The sequence below is a fragment of the Gavialis gangeticus genome, unplaced genomic scaffold (assembly GCF_001723915.1).
Source record: "Gavialis gangeticus isolate Ggan-Ray unplaced genomic scaffold, GavGan_comp1, whole genome shotgun sequence".
Lineage (NCBI taxonomy): Eukaryota > Metazoa > Chordata > Crocodylia > Gavialidae > Gavialis > Gavialis gangeticus.
This window is the reverse complement of record NW_017728997.1, coordinates 30,272,709-30,287,989: the sequence shown is the minus strand read 5'-3', so window position 1 is coordinate 30,287,989 and position 15,281 is coordinate 30,272,709.

Below are 15,281 nucleotides of genomic sequence, written 5' to 3'. Positions count from 1 at the left end.
CCATTGCTTTACTCCCAACTCTGCCTCCTTGATCCTGAACCAAACAGCCCAGTGGCTGATACAGTTGCAGCACCCAATCAGCCTGCAACTGAATAGATACACTCACAGTGCCTAGCTGGCCTGTGACAGATGTGTCTGTCTTCTGTCTTTTTCTTTCCAAAAGAGGTTGTAGCCACCACTATACTCCATAAGCTGCCACTCTCCTGCACTTCCAGTTTCACTAAATGGGACAATGTCCAAATCAAATCACAAGTGCTGTCCTTTGCTTTGCCAGTCACTGTTAGGGTTGTCCAACAGGGTGCAGATGCTCCAGGCTGTAAACTTCATTACTTGATTTGGACCACAGATAGAATGATCTGACTGGACATGGTTTTCCAGTCAGGTGAAATGAGACAAGCTATTTTTAGGGAACCTTTTCTAACCTTCTCCTCATTATGGTGTGAGCAGAGTGGATCTAAATTAGGCCTGCTCAGTCATGGTTACCATTGCTGAATTGCATACCTGTCTCAGTTCCAAATGCAAAACAACCATCATACAATCATTGCTTCCGTGTAGGTCTGTGACTAGGGGCTTTAAGGGCTTCAATAACACCTGGACCCCATCAATGCTTGTCCATCACCTTGGTACTTGCTATTAATGAAAGACACCTGCATGGGACTTCTTTAACGTAGTGTGCTTTTGCAAATCAGCAGCCACATGATACCTCGTGGGAAGGAAACTTTAATCTGAAGGGAAGGAAAACCTAGATGACTAGAGGTTTCTGTTCCATTGCAGCCTTCATCCAATTTTGCAGCCATTGTGAAGTAGTCTTGCTTCATCTGCTTACTATTCCATTGAGGACTTTTGTATTCATTTTTGCATCACTGTTAATCTGGAAACTTCACTCTTGACCTTGCAATCATGGGTGACCCTGCCAGGAGTACAAAACCCTAGATGACATTGTCTTGAGGTCATCGGTAGCACACAAACGTCTCTTCCACATCAAGGCTGAGACTGCATAAATAACTAAAGTAATGTACCATAATTAAATGTAATGTAAGGTAACTTAAGTAATGTACACATAGATATTCAAATTGTGTTGGTTCTGAGTCACCCGATCTCATGTTAGCTGATTGTTCTATGAATTACGATTTTTTAAAGCAAACCTCAATTTTAAATTGTTCAGTGAAATCCCATTGCAGAGAGATGCTTGCAGACAGTTCACAGTCTAGAATACTGGAAGGAGATGCAGGTGTACATCTTCAGTTTGAAGAACTATTCTGTACAGTCAGCAGTTCCAGGTAGTGAATAAATTCGGGATTAGAAAATAAGTGCATCTTGGTCATATATATTTTCTTATTTTTTCCAAGTGGAACAGAGACCAGGTGCTGCACAAACAGAATCTGTTACTGACCTGTATGTCCTTTAAAACCCTTTTTTAGTGCCAAGACCATTGGACTACAGGTAGGATGACAAATAGGTTAAGTGTTCTGATACACCATTTAAAGACTCAAATATTAAGCCATCTAATATCAGTTTAATATGTAATGTATGCTATATGGAGGGAACAAGACTATATTTTGTGTTTAAAAGGGACAGTCTCCATAATCTAGGAAGTCTTTTCAATTTCTATGATCTTCAGTTGACAATGCAGCTTTTTTATTTCAATGTTTTCTATTTCTGCAGGCAAAAAGGCAATATGAGAACATATTGTCAGGCAATATGAGAACATTTTGTCAGAGAAAGTAAATGTCAAGACTCGTATCTTATCTTTCAGTTTTCAAGGACTTCTGCCTTTAACACAGGAAATTCCTACTTGCAACTCATACTTTCGTCTCAAACAATAGATTGTAAACTAATAAAAGGACTTCTTGTACTGAAATTATTTTAAATTCCTGTATCCAGAGTAAATAAGGTTTTATAATACTTAAACTGAATATTCTCTTTAGTCAGAAGAATAGTCCCTAAGAATAAGAATTTTAATTAGAGAAATAGGTATTTCCAGAAAGCAGAGATCCATGCTCGCCTGTATTATGCTACAAAAATATTAATTGTCATATTGAATTACCACCAGGTGGCAGCAAAGTGTGAAACACCACTATCAGCTTCATCTTGATTGTACTGCAAGTTTACTACCAACAGGGAACAGTTTATTGTTTTATCTGTTTCAGTATTATTGTCTGTATTATCTGTATGTTTTATTGTTTTGTTGTGCAATCTTAAAGTGAGTGTTATATGCACATGGTTTTGTGAATATGCACCTGAAAAGGATAATGTACCTATGATCCTAGGTAAAGTTAAGACAGCTATAACTATATTCAATGACACATTGGCATGGGTGACTTGCTGGCTGATGGAAAAGGAACTGTGAAACTAATGGTTCACATTGCATGTGATCTGGGACTGCAGTCAGCACAGAGAATAGCTCCTGACATGAAAAAAGGCTTTTTCAGTTGAATTCCACTGGAATTTTTGAGTTGCCGTTTACATGACTTTGGGAACAAGTTAGGGTGTCTATGAGAGTATAGAAGACTTGCAGTTTAATTTACTCTGTGCTGTAGTGGCATAGCTGGTGATTTTGAAATCCAGCAAAAAGTCCAGCGACAATATAGGTGGTGACAGCATTTGGGGGAAAAATGTGTGCTCTAATAATACTTAATAGATGCAGCGATTGATATGTTTTAAGCACTGCACAGACTTACATTAACTTATAACACTACCATTTGAAACATGCTGAGAAGGTAATTATAGATAGGGAAGATGATACAAAAAAGTGTGAAGTGATTTTCCCAAGGGTACACAACAGGTAAGTGACAAAATCATAATTAGAGTAGATTATTCATTTCATAGTCTCATAGACTATTAGGGATGGAAGGGAGCTCAAGAGGTAATCTACTCCAACCCCCTGCTCAAAGCAGGACCATCCCCAACTAGATCATCCCACCCAAGGCTTTGTTTAGCCAGGCCTTAAAAACCTCCAAGGATGGAGATTCCACAACCTCTCTGGGTAACCTGTTCCAGTGTTTTACTATCGTCTTAGCAAGAGAGTTTTTCCTAATATCTAACCTAAACTTCCCCTGCACTGAAAACAGTCCAGCTCCATCCCCTTTGTAACCACCCTTCAGGTAGTTGAAGGCTGCTATCATAGACGACATGTAGGAGGGGCACTGGGGGCACGTGTCCCTTCTGAGTGTGCTGGTGCCCCACCTGACAGCAAGCGCTATGGCTGGAAGGGGGGCACGGAGAGCGCTTGTGGCCCCCCAAAATGGGAACTGGCGGTGGGATGTCGGTGGTGGAAGTGCCAGCACTTCTGCTGCCACTGTGCAGTTGGCGTGCTTGGTGACTGCTGAGGGACACCCCCATTCCCCCCAGTTGCCGCGATCAGCCTCTGGGGTACCCCCCCGGCCATGCCCTGCTGGTGTCCCCCAGACTTGGGAGGCACCAGTCGCCCATGGCTGCTATTAAATCCCCTCTCAGTCATCTCTTCTCTAGACTAAATAAACCCAGTTCCCTCAACCTCTCCTCATAAGGCATAACCAGGGATCCTAGTTTTCTCTGTTTAAAAATCCCAAATTTTCTGATTAAAGCCCCCCAAAACCTGTGCTTTTCTGCAATTAAAATAAATCACCACTATATATATAGGTATCAGTTGAACAAAATGTTGTATTGATATATTTACAATTTTAAAGCAATTTGGAACTCTGCCAGTGCCTCATTCATTATAATAAAATAAATTCTAAATACCTATATATTTTGTATTTGATTTTTTTATCATGGAAATTCAGAGTTCCTCTTGCCCCCTTCACTCACCAGGACACAGGTCCAGCTGAGGCTATCTTCCCTGCTGCTTTGTGGTGCTAAGCAACCCTGATATGCCAATATCTTGTCCCTACCCATGCTGTTGCCCTCACTCCCAAGCCACAGTTCCCCCAGCCCTGCCAATGCCCCTCACTCCCAACGTATACACACCTGGCTCTGCTGGTGCTTCTCACTCCCAACGTGCTGCCCCCCAGCCCCAGGCCCCAATGTGCGAGGAAAGGGATGGTGATGTGGGGAAGTGAGGATGTAGGCACAGGTGATGTGTTGGAGGGTGGCACATGCCCCCCACCCCAGATTTCTGCACCCACAGCAGGGCACAGGGTTGTAGCTGGGCCAGACCAGCTCCAGGCACAAGCTGCCTCTGTGGCCCAGTGGGTGGGACCCAATGTGGGAGGGAGTGCCACGCCACCATGACCGCTGAGGTGAGGTGCAGCAGTGGCATAGTATTTAGAGCAGTCCCCTGCTGCTGCCAGGCGGGAAGAGGGTGCCTCACCTTGGCAGTGTGGCACCCCCCACACCGGGTCCCTCCTGCACTGGGTCCTGCCCGCTGGGCTGTGGAGGCAGCTCCTGCCCAGAGCTGATCTGGCTTGGCTGCATTCTTGCCCCATTGTGAGTGCAGAAATCTGGGGGGACATGTGCCCTCCACCCCCTGACGCATCGCCTGTGTCCCCTACCGCATCACCTGTGCCCCTGTCTCTTCCACCTATGCGCCCCCACCACATTGCCTGTGGCCCCCTCTCCACCCCCATAGACTTACCTGGAGGGAGCTACAGGGGCTGGCTGTTTTCCACAACACTGCCTGGCTGCCATGTGCATGTGTGCTCCTGCACATTCACATGGTGCGCCCTGTGCAATGCTCACCCCTTCCCAAGCAGCCCCTTGCAGGCTGGAACTCTGCTAGCCTTCAAGGGGAAGCCCGTGGTTTCCTGTGTTTTTCTTCTTTAGGAGAGAAAATCCTTGCTTTACCACAGCAAATGGAAAACTCAGATCCCTTGTCATAAGTTTCACCAGACCCCACTAGTTTCTCTTGTGAGACTAAATTAGAAAAATATCTCAGGACCAGTTTGTTTTGTATATTTGTGTGATGTAAATGTCCTTTTCCTAGTTATGCTTTTTGAGTATTTGCAGCATGGATAGTTTATAATGTATCTGAAGGGGTTGAGCAAGGGGGAGCACTGGAAAAGAATGACAGAATGCATGGGAGATTTTTTTTCCCATCTTTAAATCTTGTGAGCATACCCATGAGAAAAGGGTTGGCCTATATGATTAAAAATATGGTTGTAGGGAAAGGGAGCTGGAAGCAGCTCTGAGAAGAGGGATTGAAGTTCAGAAGCTATTATGTTGGCCCTATGCAATCATAAAGGTGATTGTTTTCAGTGGTATACAGCTCTGGGGATGTATATTTTGAGATTCCACGAGAATGAAGTTTGAGGGTTACTTTAAATTGCAACATTTTTCTCCTGTGTCATTGGTTTCTCATTTTTGTTAATATATTTTTGTTTTTAATTAAACTGGCTATATTTTGAGCATAATTCTGCATACTTCCACATTTGGCTTATTGCAGTTGATTTTGTGAGAGACATTTTGTCATCTCCTGTCTCATCCCTGGTAAGCATGGTGCCTTTACCTTCAGCTGTGGTGCTCAGGAGGGTCACAGCCCGTGTATGAGTAGGTGAGATGCGTTTCCTCCATCATATAGACATACATGCATATAATTCATGTATAAGTTTAGTCTTTATGACCCCAAATTTAGTGTGAAGAAGCCATGACAAATCCTATTTAAATCTCTATTTCTGATAACTTGTAGATACTTTGTAACTTTCCTGTTCACAAAAATGTAGATGAGCAATGCTCTGTGTGTGTGTGTGCGCGCGTGTGTGTGTGTGTATGTATGACACCTGAGCTTGAACCTGTGTTGGTTACCTCTAGTTTAGCCATCTAATTCAAAATAGCATATAAGATTAATTGTTACAACAGATACATGGGTTTGTTCACTTTTAGTGAACAAATCAGCAGTATGACAACTAGCACACCGTTCTAAAGAGTCTAATAAATATTCATGAACATGCTGATGTTGTAACATCACTACTTGTCTGCTGAAAAGTCATTTTAATCAAATATGTTAATTTGTGAGGCATTAAAACTCCTGCATGCAACTTAGATTTTTTTAAAAGACAGATCAGTCTGATTTTAATCAACTTTTCAACTTTTGGGGTAATTAGATCATAAAGCATTTCATGACCACCTATAACATAATTAGAGAGATTCTACTGTATATTTTTATAATTGTGCAGAAAAAAAAATAGTGTGCACAATGTATGTGTACAGTTGTGGTACCTGTGTGTACAGCTAGGAATACTGCAGTTGTGCTGAAAATAGTTATGCAGTGTAAACAATATATTTAAGCTCTTTAAACAAGAACTGCATGCATGCAGCTGAAAAAAGTCTGATTCTAGAAGTCTGGCTGTAATGTTTAGTAACAGGCACATAGTGAAGAAAAACCACCCAGGAAAATCACATTACTTCTCCAGGTGGAATTTGATAAAGCTTTGGCCCCCATATGCTCCTGTTGAAACTAATGGGAGTTTTACCAATCAACTTCAGTAATAGCAGAATTAGCAATTTAAATATCCCAATCTATGTGCCTCAGTTCCTGCCAGAGACTTACCCAGAGATCTGCTTTTACTAGCATGCAAAGTTCTATGTAACCACTAAGTAATAATGGGAGTTGATGAGAGACCTAGAAATGAAGACAAATAACCTTGTGTTTCCTGACCTGCTCATTTCTCGGTGTTTGCTTTGACATAAAGAGATTTAAAATTAATGGAGTCTGTTGTTGCTGTACCTTGAACATCTGGCACATTCTGCACGGCAGCATTCAAGATTTATCAGTTGGCTATTTGCATGTGGAGTTGGTAAGGACTGAGTGTAAGACTGAATGGTGCTGAACAAGGTCCCTCTGAGGACTCATCTGCCTAACTGATCTAATGTGTATATAGTAAGTTAAATATATAGTAGTAAGTTAAAATATTATAAAATTGGTGTGAACACTTCTTTTGTTTGGTACATTTTACAGATCCAAAACTAAATCAAAATCAGCACCGGTATTCTTAAACTAATTGTATGCAGGATGTTTAACAAACTTTAACTAAATAAGCTTAATCTTGTCACTGTCTGCATACAAGCAATGCTTCATTGTGCTAAGGCATCTCGTAATCTGTTCCCCATGTTGTCATGTTTCATGGCCCCCCAAATGTGAAAGATGTACAGTATGTGTGAGATTTGTCTTATCTTCTGGTGCAGATTTTACAAAAATATATTATCTGGTTTAGCTCATCTATAACTAGATCTGTATGTGCACATATTCGTGCAGCAGGGTAAAGGTGCTACATGTTCTTAATTCAGATAGGTTTACCATATTAAGAAAGATCTTGTGAATTAAGAGCACTGGGCCAAATTATCAGCAGGTGTATAATCAGCTTAGCTCTGCTGAAATTAATTAACATAAATTACCAAATCATACCAGCTCCCAATTTTCCTCTGGAAAGAATATTCTGGATTTAAAAGATTTAGCTTTAAAATAGTTTGAGCAGTTTTGTTACCTGATATAGAGGCCATTATAGGTATCCATAACAAATCAAGTAGTAACAAATCGAATTGCTAAACAGAATGTCAATGAGGTCACTAACAGCTACTTGATGTTTCCTACATAATTGGAACAATCTGGGGAACATGTGTTTTAGCTGGTAATTTCCCCAGCAAAAACTTGGAGATGCCCCTCTTCTTTCTGACTGAGGCACTAGGACTTCTAGTTCCTGTTCCTGTTCCTGTACACTACCAGTAATTTTAGAGAGTGCAGGGTGTGAAACCAACTGGAACAGATCCAGGTTTTTAAAAGTGGGGTACAGATGGTGCAGTGTCTAACTCATTTGGTCCCCTGGACAAGATCCAGATCATGGGGCAGATGACCCACCTCTGGCAGCAGGCTGGTGGCTTGTCACTATCGCTCCTGGAGCCACTGCACTGGCATGACTTCAAACCCAGGAGGTGATCATTACTTCTTGTACCCCCTTTTCCCCTGCCACCGATTTTTGTTGCCAACAGCAACCAAAGCCCCTGAATTTAATGGTGGGCAAAAGGGGGAGGAGAAAGGAGGGCAGGGAGGTGAGGGGCATTGAGCAGCAGGCAACAGCATTCAGCCCCTGGGTTCCCAAGCCTTATCACTGCAGTGGTTCTGGCAGCCACACAGGTAAGCCCTGCATGCACTGCGCAGCCAAAAGGCAGTTGTGACTTCAACCTCACACTGTCCATGGATCTGCCCCTGGGATCCGATGATTGTCTAGAAGACTTTTACAGTCCAGTCATCACTGCAAGCATGCACTTTTCTCGCTCTACATCTGTATTATGCCTAAGAAATGTGAAAGGAAAAAAAAATAAAGAAAAGTGCAGGCAATAGAAATCAGGCACTGCATTTTCTCAGGAACTTGTAGACTCCCATGCCAATGTGATCTTCTGTTTGCATGGCTAGAGAGACCTGGCCAGTTGCTTTTTAACATTACATTTTTTGTGTTTTGAGTGAATCACTGCCACTGCTCACCCTATTTTGATTTGCTCACCCTATTCTGATTAAAGGGAATACCACATCCATGCAAAAAGATTTCAGGGAAATACTAAACTTAGCAAGCAATCTACGCAGTTCACTAAAATGGTTCCTATGACTTTAAACTAGCCACTGAAACTAACAGTTAATTGGTGGAAGAATCAGCACTTTAGCCACCTTGATGGACGCTGTTGCCCATTGCTGATTGATGACAAACCATGGTTCGTAACATAAATACCCCATGCATAAAGCAGCTCCTTCACCCTAGAGGATTTGGAAAAATAATAGTTTCAGCAGGAAATTCCAAGCCCTGCAACAAGTTGGCACAACCTGTAATAAGGTAGGGTTCATCTTATAAATAACAGAGGAGTTACATGATTACTTGTTAGAACTGCCATCTGTGGCCTGAATGTGAGTTCATATGACACCTATTATTCCCTCAGTCTACAGCAGGAAGGGGTCAAACGTAAGTCTTGCAATTCAAACCCAAACTGTGGAGGTGGGTTGTCCGGTCTGCAGGACTTCTCACGGGCTGGACCACTCACCTCTGTGGGCCAAATTTGGCACACGGAGCACATCAGCATGAATGTTGGAGCTCCTGCAGTGGCAGTGTCAATCCCCATTGTCTCTGTGCAACTTCAGAACCATGGGAGTTAGTCCCTTTGCCTGCCCCCCACCACTCGATGCCCCCCTCACCAACCTACCTGCAGCTGAAACTGGGTTTTTAGTCGCCTCAGCAGGGGAAAAGGAAGAGTGGGCAGAAGCAGCAGCCTTAACTCCCTGGGTTCTGGAGCCTCACTGAAACAGCAGCTCCAGCAGCCACAGGGATTCACGCTACCGGTGTAGACAGTGGAGTCTGGGTGCATGCGTAGGATGACTAGAGGTTGGCATATTTGAGAACATTTGAACTCCTTACCTTAATGATGTCATGACCCACTTCTGAAAGCTGAGCACATGCAGTGAGTTGTTTGACCAGTACCTAGTTGTTTGTTTGGTAACCAGGGGAACTGTGGTAGTTAGGACCGTTATTATAATGAGTTATTATGGGTTGTTGGCATAGTTTGATCTGTATGGTCCTAGCTGTGATTGACTTTGGTTGGCACTGATTGAGAAAGTAATGATTGGATCTGCACGTGATTGACAGGTGGCGTGGTTTGCACATTATAAAGCCTGTCCAGCATAGGGGCTGGGGTGGCTTTTGGGGGTCGTCGTCATCAGAGTTAGAGCTCGCTGAGACCTGCTCTGTCTTGCGCTCTCTGTCTCTTTTGCCTGGTGTGTGCGCGTATGCAACTGATTTAGTATTTGAGTACTTGTGTTTGTGGAACCCATCCTTTATTGACTGTGGAGCGAGGGAAAACAGTGTGTGGGGGGGACAGTGTTCGGGAGCAATGACAAGATGGTCCTGAGCATTTGCCGGCCACTCAACTGCTTCTCCGTGTTGCATTGGTCAGGTAAAGCATCACCTACCCCTTTTCCAAGGTGCTCAGTATCCACCTGCGTGTGAGGGAACAGCAGAGAAATCCACAGGGGTGTGAGGCTGCAAAGCAGGTCTTCCCTGCCAGTCAGCAATCTAGGGTGATAGTTGGCCACCGAGGGTGACAGACTGGCATCAGGTTCTTTAGCTGTTCTATAGTTTACATGTTTATAGTACTGTATACTGTGTCTGTATACTGTTGTGTTTGGTTTTGTTGGTTCTTGTCTTAATGCACTTATTAAACTTTACATTCATGTGGGGTTTTGCTTGGTATTTTGGACATCTGGTTGGGGCTGAGCAGTAGGCCAATTTCCAGAACGATTTAATTCTTTGATGTCCCTCGAATCTAATATGGAGGTTGGTAGGGTATAGACGCTTAACAACCCTCTGTGTGTGTTTGAGAACGTGGGTGGGTGCCTGAAGTGGTTCGCGGGGTTCTCTGCTTTATTGTGGTGTGCCTGCCCTCTCTTTTCCCCCCGCTCTTCACTGGTGCTTATGGGTCATCCAGCAGACAGGAATCCCTGCAGTCTGGATGTGAATTTCAAGAAGCCCTGCAGTCTGGATCCAGCTTCTAGGGTCCAATATGTTTAACACTCCTGACCTACAGTATAATTTCAAATCATCAAGAGAATTAGCCATATTGTTTTTATGCCTAGGTTGCAAAGAACAGAACTAGTGCTAGTTAGAGGAACAGTTCAATGTAAAAGACATTAAATATTTTTAGCTACCTCCATTAGATCAACTCAGATAATATACTTCTAGTTCTCCATGTGTTTGGCCTGTCTGATTTTATAAATCCTTTCTTTGTTACCTTACTCAAATAAGTAGTTTTAAACTCAGAAAGAACAAACATAGCAGGTAGTAAAGTGTCCTGGGTAACTTCTTTATGTAGATGCTTAATCACAATTGAACTGTCATCTTTTTTAATGCTTGAGAAAGAACTAGACTATAAAGAGCTCAGGCAACTGCTATTTTTTGTTCCGCAATAAACGCTGTAAAAATTAGGGTTCTCTAAGGGCAGTCAGCATGAAGCCCAGTTCCATAGGTAGTACAATGGAGTAGAACTGCAAATAAATGATGAGATTATAAAAGTTTTTGTTAAGCTCTTCCATGGAATTATGTGTTGAGTTCTAATTACTGCATCATAAAAAATCTTTATTGCCATTTTACATAGTTCTTTAATGTATTTTTTTAAGAGGGGAAAGTCAGGCATATAATATCAATATACATTGCGTAGATAAATGAGAATTGAGAGAGAGAGAAGTTTATATATATTTAAACTGATTAAGCACAGTCAATCTAAGTATCTTTTTTAACCTATAATAGGAAAAGTATGGGACATGAATGGAAATTAGTGAGAAGTAACTCAACATGCGTAAAACCCCTTAAGTATCTATATACTGTCCTTAAAAAGGCCTCTTCTGCACTGGGTGATTGAAGCCATAGCAGTATGTTCCTTCAAGCAATATACTTTGCTTCCCTGAATACTGATTCAGGAAACTTCTTTTAGGTTTTCTATTTTCAAAATAGAAATTCTGTACATCTAAAGGGCTATCAGTATGAATTTTTACCTTGGAACTGTGGGCCTTTGGAAGGGGTGAAGGAAAATTTAAAAAATTAAATAAACTGTTGTGGCTGAGAGATGAGGCAATGCAAGGTGCAGTCTAAGTAATATTCTGGCACAAAGAATTTAAAAAGATTTAATTAAGGACTGGATGTTTTGTTACATTGATAATTGTAAACAGATCTGTTATAATGAATACTAACAAAGCATTGGAAGCCAGATGAATGTTTTAATCTCTGTCAGTTACTGGGCTGAGAACTTCAATGGGGGAAGATTATCCCGTATCAGACTACTGTCAGATTTCTTGCAGTTTTCTTTGAAGCACTGGGTATTTGCCACTGTTGGCAGTACAGCCAAGCAGGGTGCTGGGAGTAGTTCCTGCAGTTCCTATTTGTCGCTTGTGCAAACAGGATATTGGAGTGATCAACAGGTCTGATCCACCATGACAGGTCCTTTGATTCATCAGTAATGGAAGTCTTCATCCAACGTGTCACCAAACTGAGACAGTAGTGCACTTTCATTTCCTCTCTTTGCTTGCCCTTGTTGAGAATGTTGAGTCATGTTACTTGTTCTAATAGTTTTTGTGACCCATGCCAGGGTTTAGTTCTTTTGAAAATCCCAGTAGTTTCCTCTCTGTGCTTTTAGATAACTAAATGTTTTTACAAATCTGGGCGTGGATCATTTTCTGAGACTGATTTTGGCCATTGTAAGTTGGGAATAGCTCCAGCAAAGTTACTGAACTTGGATTTACACCTATATAAGGAAATGCAAATATGCAACTATGTTTAATAGTAGAACAAAATGCCCAGCAAAGTAATCTTAGTGATTAAGCCTTGTAGCCAATCAGACTTCAGCTGGTGGAAAATTTCAGATGTCTTTTCTGAGGTTCTCTTACCCACCATAGTCTCTGGAGGGGTGTTGATCAAAAGTTTCAGGTGACACCAATTCTACTGTCATTTATATCCATGTAAGTTTATATCTTTATATCCTTGTATCCTTGTCTTTAAAGAAGAGTTTTACGGTAAGCAATCATTCTGTTTGTAAAATGTCTCTGTCTAGGCATCGTAACAAATATAGTACTTTTTACTTGAATTTCAAGATATTATCTCTGTAAGTATTTTAAAAGAGTGTGTGCCCGTCTGGTCTCGAGCATCCGGTCACGCGCCATGCGGACCTGGAAGTTTGGGGGTGTTCATCTGTCCATCCCCGCCGTCCCACTGAGTGGATGTCTCTCTCCTGTGTAGTCTCTCTCCAATCTCGCCTGCCACGACTTTGGATCTTGTTCCAGTGGTGGGTGTCTGACTACTGGGGGTCTCTCAACTATGTGACGACTGTATGGTGATCTTCTGCGAGGTTCCACCTCCCCTCTACCTCACCCTTACACCTTGCCTTCACGGGTTCACAATGTCCTTCTGCTGGTTCCCCCCGACTGTTGGGGCTCTGTGTATGCTCGCTGGGATGGTTTTATCAGCCTGCCGGGCCTAACACTACCTCCGCCCACAGCGGCTAACCACTGCCTTGCCTCCCAGGGGATAGTAACTCCTTTTAGGCCTAAGCAACACTTGGGCTCTAGATGCCTTGCACCGCAACCCCTCCAAAAGTGGGAAACAAAAGAAAAGTTATCACCAACAAAGAAATATGAAGATATACAAAGTGGGGGGGGGGCTCTGCCCTCTTGCCATTTACACTCATGGCCTGCCCACCAATGCCAGGCCCTAGATACCCAAGGTCCCTAGTTGTCCATAAACTGGTTCCGGGCTAGACTGCAAGCTACTGCGCCCTCCTCTTCACTCTTCGCCCAGCCTGTGGGCTCACTGGACCTGCAGTGGCCCTTATCCGTACACCTCCCCCACATCCCTCATCGGGGCGGCTGTATGCCACTGGGGCCTGTCTTCTGCAGCCCCTTGCGCTGCGTATGCCCTTTGTCCCCTGCCTGGGGCGCCTCCTCAAGCCCTCCGGAGCCCACGATGGTCCCACCTGGTCTGGCGTCTTTCCTGGTCTGCTCCCTCCTGCTCCTCGGTAGTAGCCCCTGGCGTCATGCTCCTTCCGCTCTTCCCGGTCTTCAGGGCCAGGTCCTCGGTCTGAGCGAGGTGCTACAGCTTCCTTGCTCCCTGTGCTGCTGCTGGCAGCGCTGTTCCCGCAGCGGGCTTCGCTGAGTTCACCCATGCTGGGAAAGGCAGCTTCCCACCCTTTCCCCCCTCATAGGGGCTCTGGGAGAAGCCTCCCTGCTGAGGTTCCTGCAGGTCTCCTCCCCGCTTCCTCAGTAGTGGCTCCTTTTATATCTGCCGGCCGGCTCCTGCCACCGATGTTACCCACTGGCCGCAGCTGTATAAAGACGCGGCTAACAAGCCGCTCAGTCCCGCCTCCATTTTCGGCTTCACCACGGATCCTGCTGTAGGTAAGAAGTTTTTTGTTTCTTTTCTTTTACTTTTGTTTTCCTTGGCGGGTTCCTGGCCCCAGGGTTCTCCCCTGCTCCTCGGGGTCCTCCCCTCTGTCTCTCCCCATGACAGTGTTTGGATATATGTTTCTTGTTAACCTAAATATAACCTGAAAAATATAGACTCTAAATTCACCAAGGTTCTCAGGTTCAATACGCTTTTATCACCAGGGAACTGGGTTTTCTGTTTCTTATGGAAAAATATGGCTTTTCCCCGTTAAAGGAGAAAATCATGGCTTTTCCCCTTTGAAGGGAGAAACTGTGCATTTTCCCTTTCAGGCTGGCAGAGAGTGAGGAGAGGGTGATCAGAGGCAGGTGGCACCATGTGCATGTGTGCGTGCGCACATACATGGCTGTTAATACAGCCAAGCAGGGTGCTGGGAGTAGTTCCTGCAGCTCTCTGCAGGTAAGTCTTTGGGGGATGCTGGGGGCATAGGCCATGCATGGTGGGGCACAGCAGGGGCCATAACTCTGCGCTGCTGCAGGGCACTGGGTTCAGCTGGGCTGCAGGTCTGTGTCCCATGCTATGCAGTGTTGAGACTTGTGGCAGCAGCAACAGCTCGTGCTGAGCCCACATGATGAGGGAAGAAGGGAGTGCACACTGTGCCCCTACTTGCTAAGCCAGGTGCCCTTGGGGTAGGGTTGGCAGTTGGGGCTGTGGCAGAGGGTGCTGCCCAGCTGAGGCAGTGTGCAGTGCCCAGGGATGGAGCACCCAGGGTGCTGGGGGTGAGCAGGCACCCAGGGTGGGGCAGACACGTGGAACAGGTGCCATCTACCCTTGGGGCCAAGGATCTGGGTCCAGGTACAAGCTGCTCCCTGTCCTCTAGTGGTACCTGTTGCCGTGCACATCCTGCTGTGCCATGGGTCCCAAAGCACCTTGTGCTAGGAGATGCCCATCCTTCACGCTGGCAGCTCCCGCCTTGCCACACCACATCCCTCTAGTGCTGGCCAAGCCCAGCCTGCAGCTGCAGCAGCTGCTGGTGGCTCCACTAGGGCTAGCACTGGAGATGGTGGCAGGTGTGGGGCACGTTACACAGCAGGCCATGAGGAAGGAAGAGAAGGAGTGGCACAGCCAGTCTGCATGCCACCCTGCCCAGCCTGGAGCCTCAACAGCCCTGGGGGATGTGGCCCCTGAATCTATATCACAGGATGGGATGAGACATGTGGGTGTGCTGTGGCTTAGGAGTGATGGACAATGCCACTGGCAGGGGCAGGGCACTGGCATGTCAGAGCTGCCTAGCATCAGAAAGCAGTGCAGGGAGACAGCTGCAGTTGGACCTCTGTCCTGGTGCTGGGGAGGTGGGGGGTGGGAGTGAGTGAGTGGGGTGTAGGCAGGGACTGTGGGTTGGGAGTGAGGGGCACTGGCAGGGCTGAAGAGGCTGTGGCTTGGGAGTGAGGGGCACTGGTA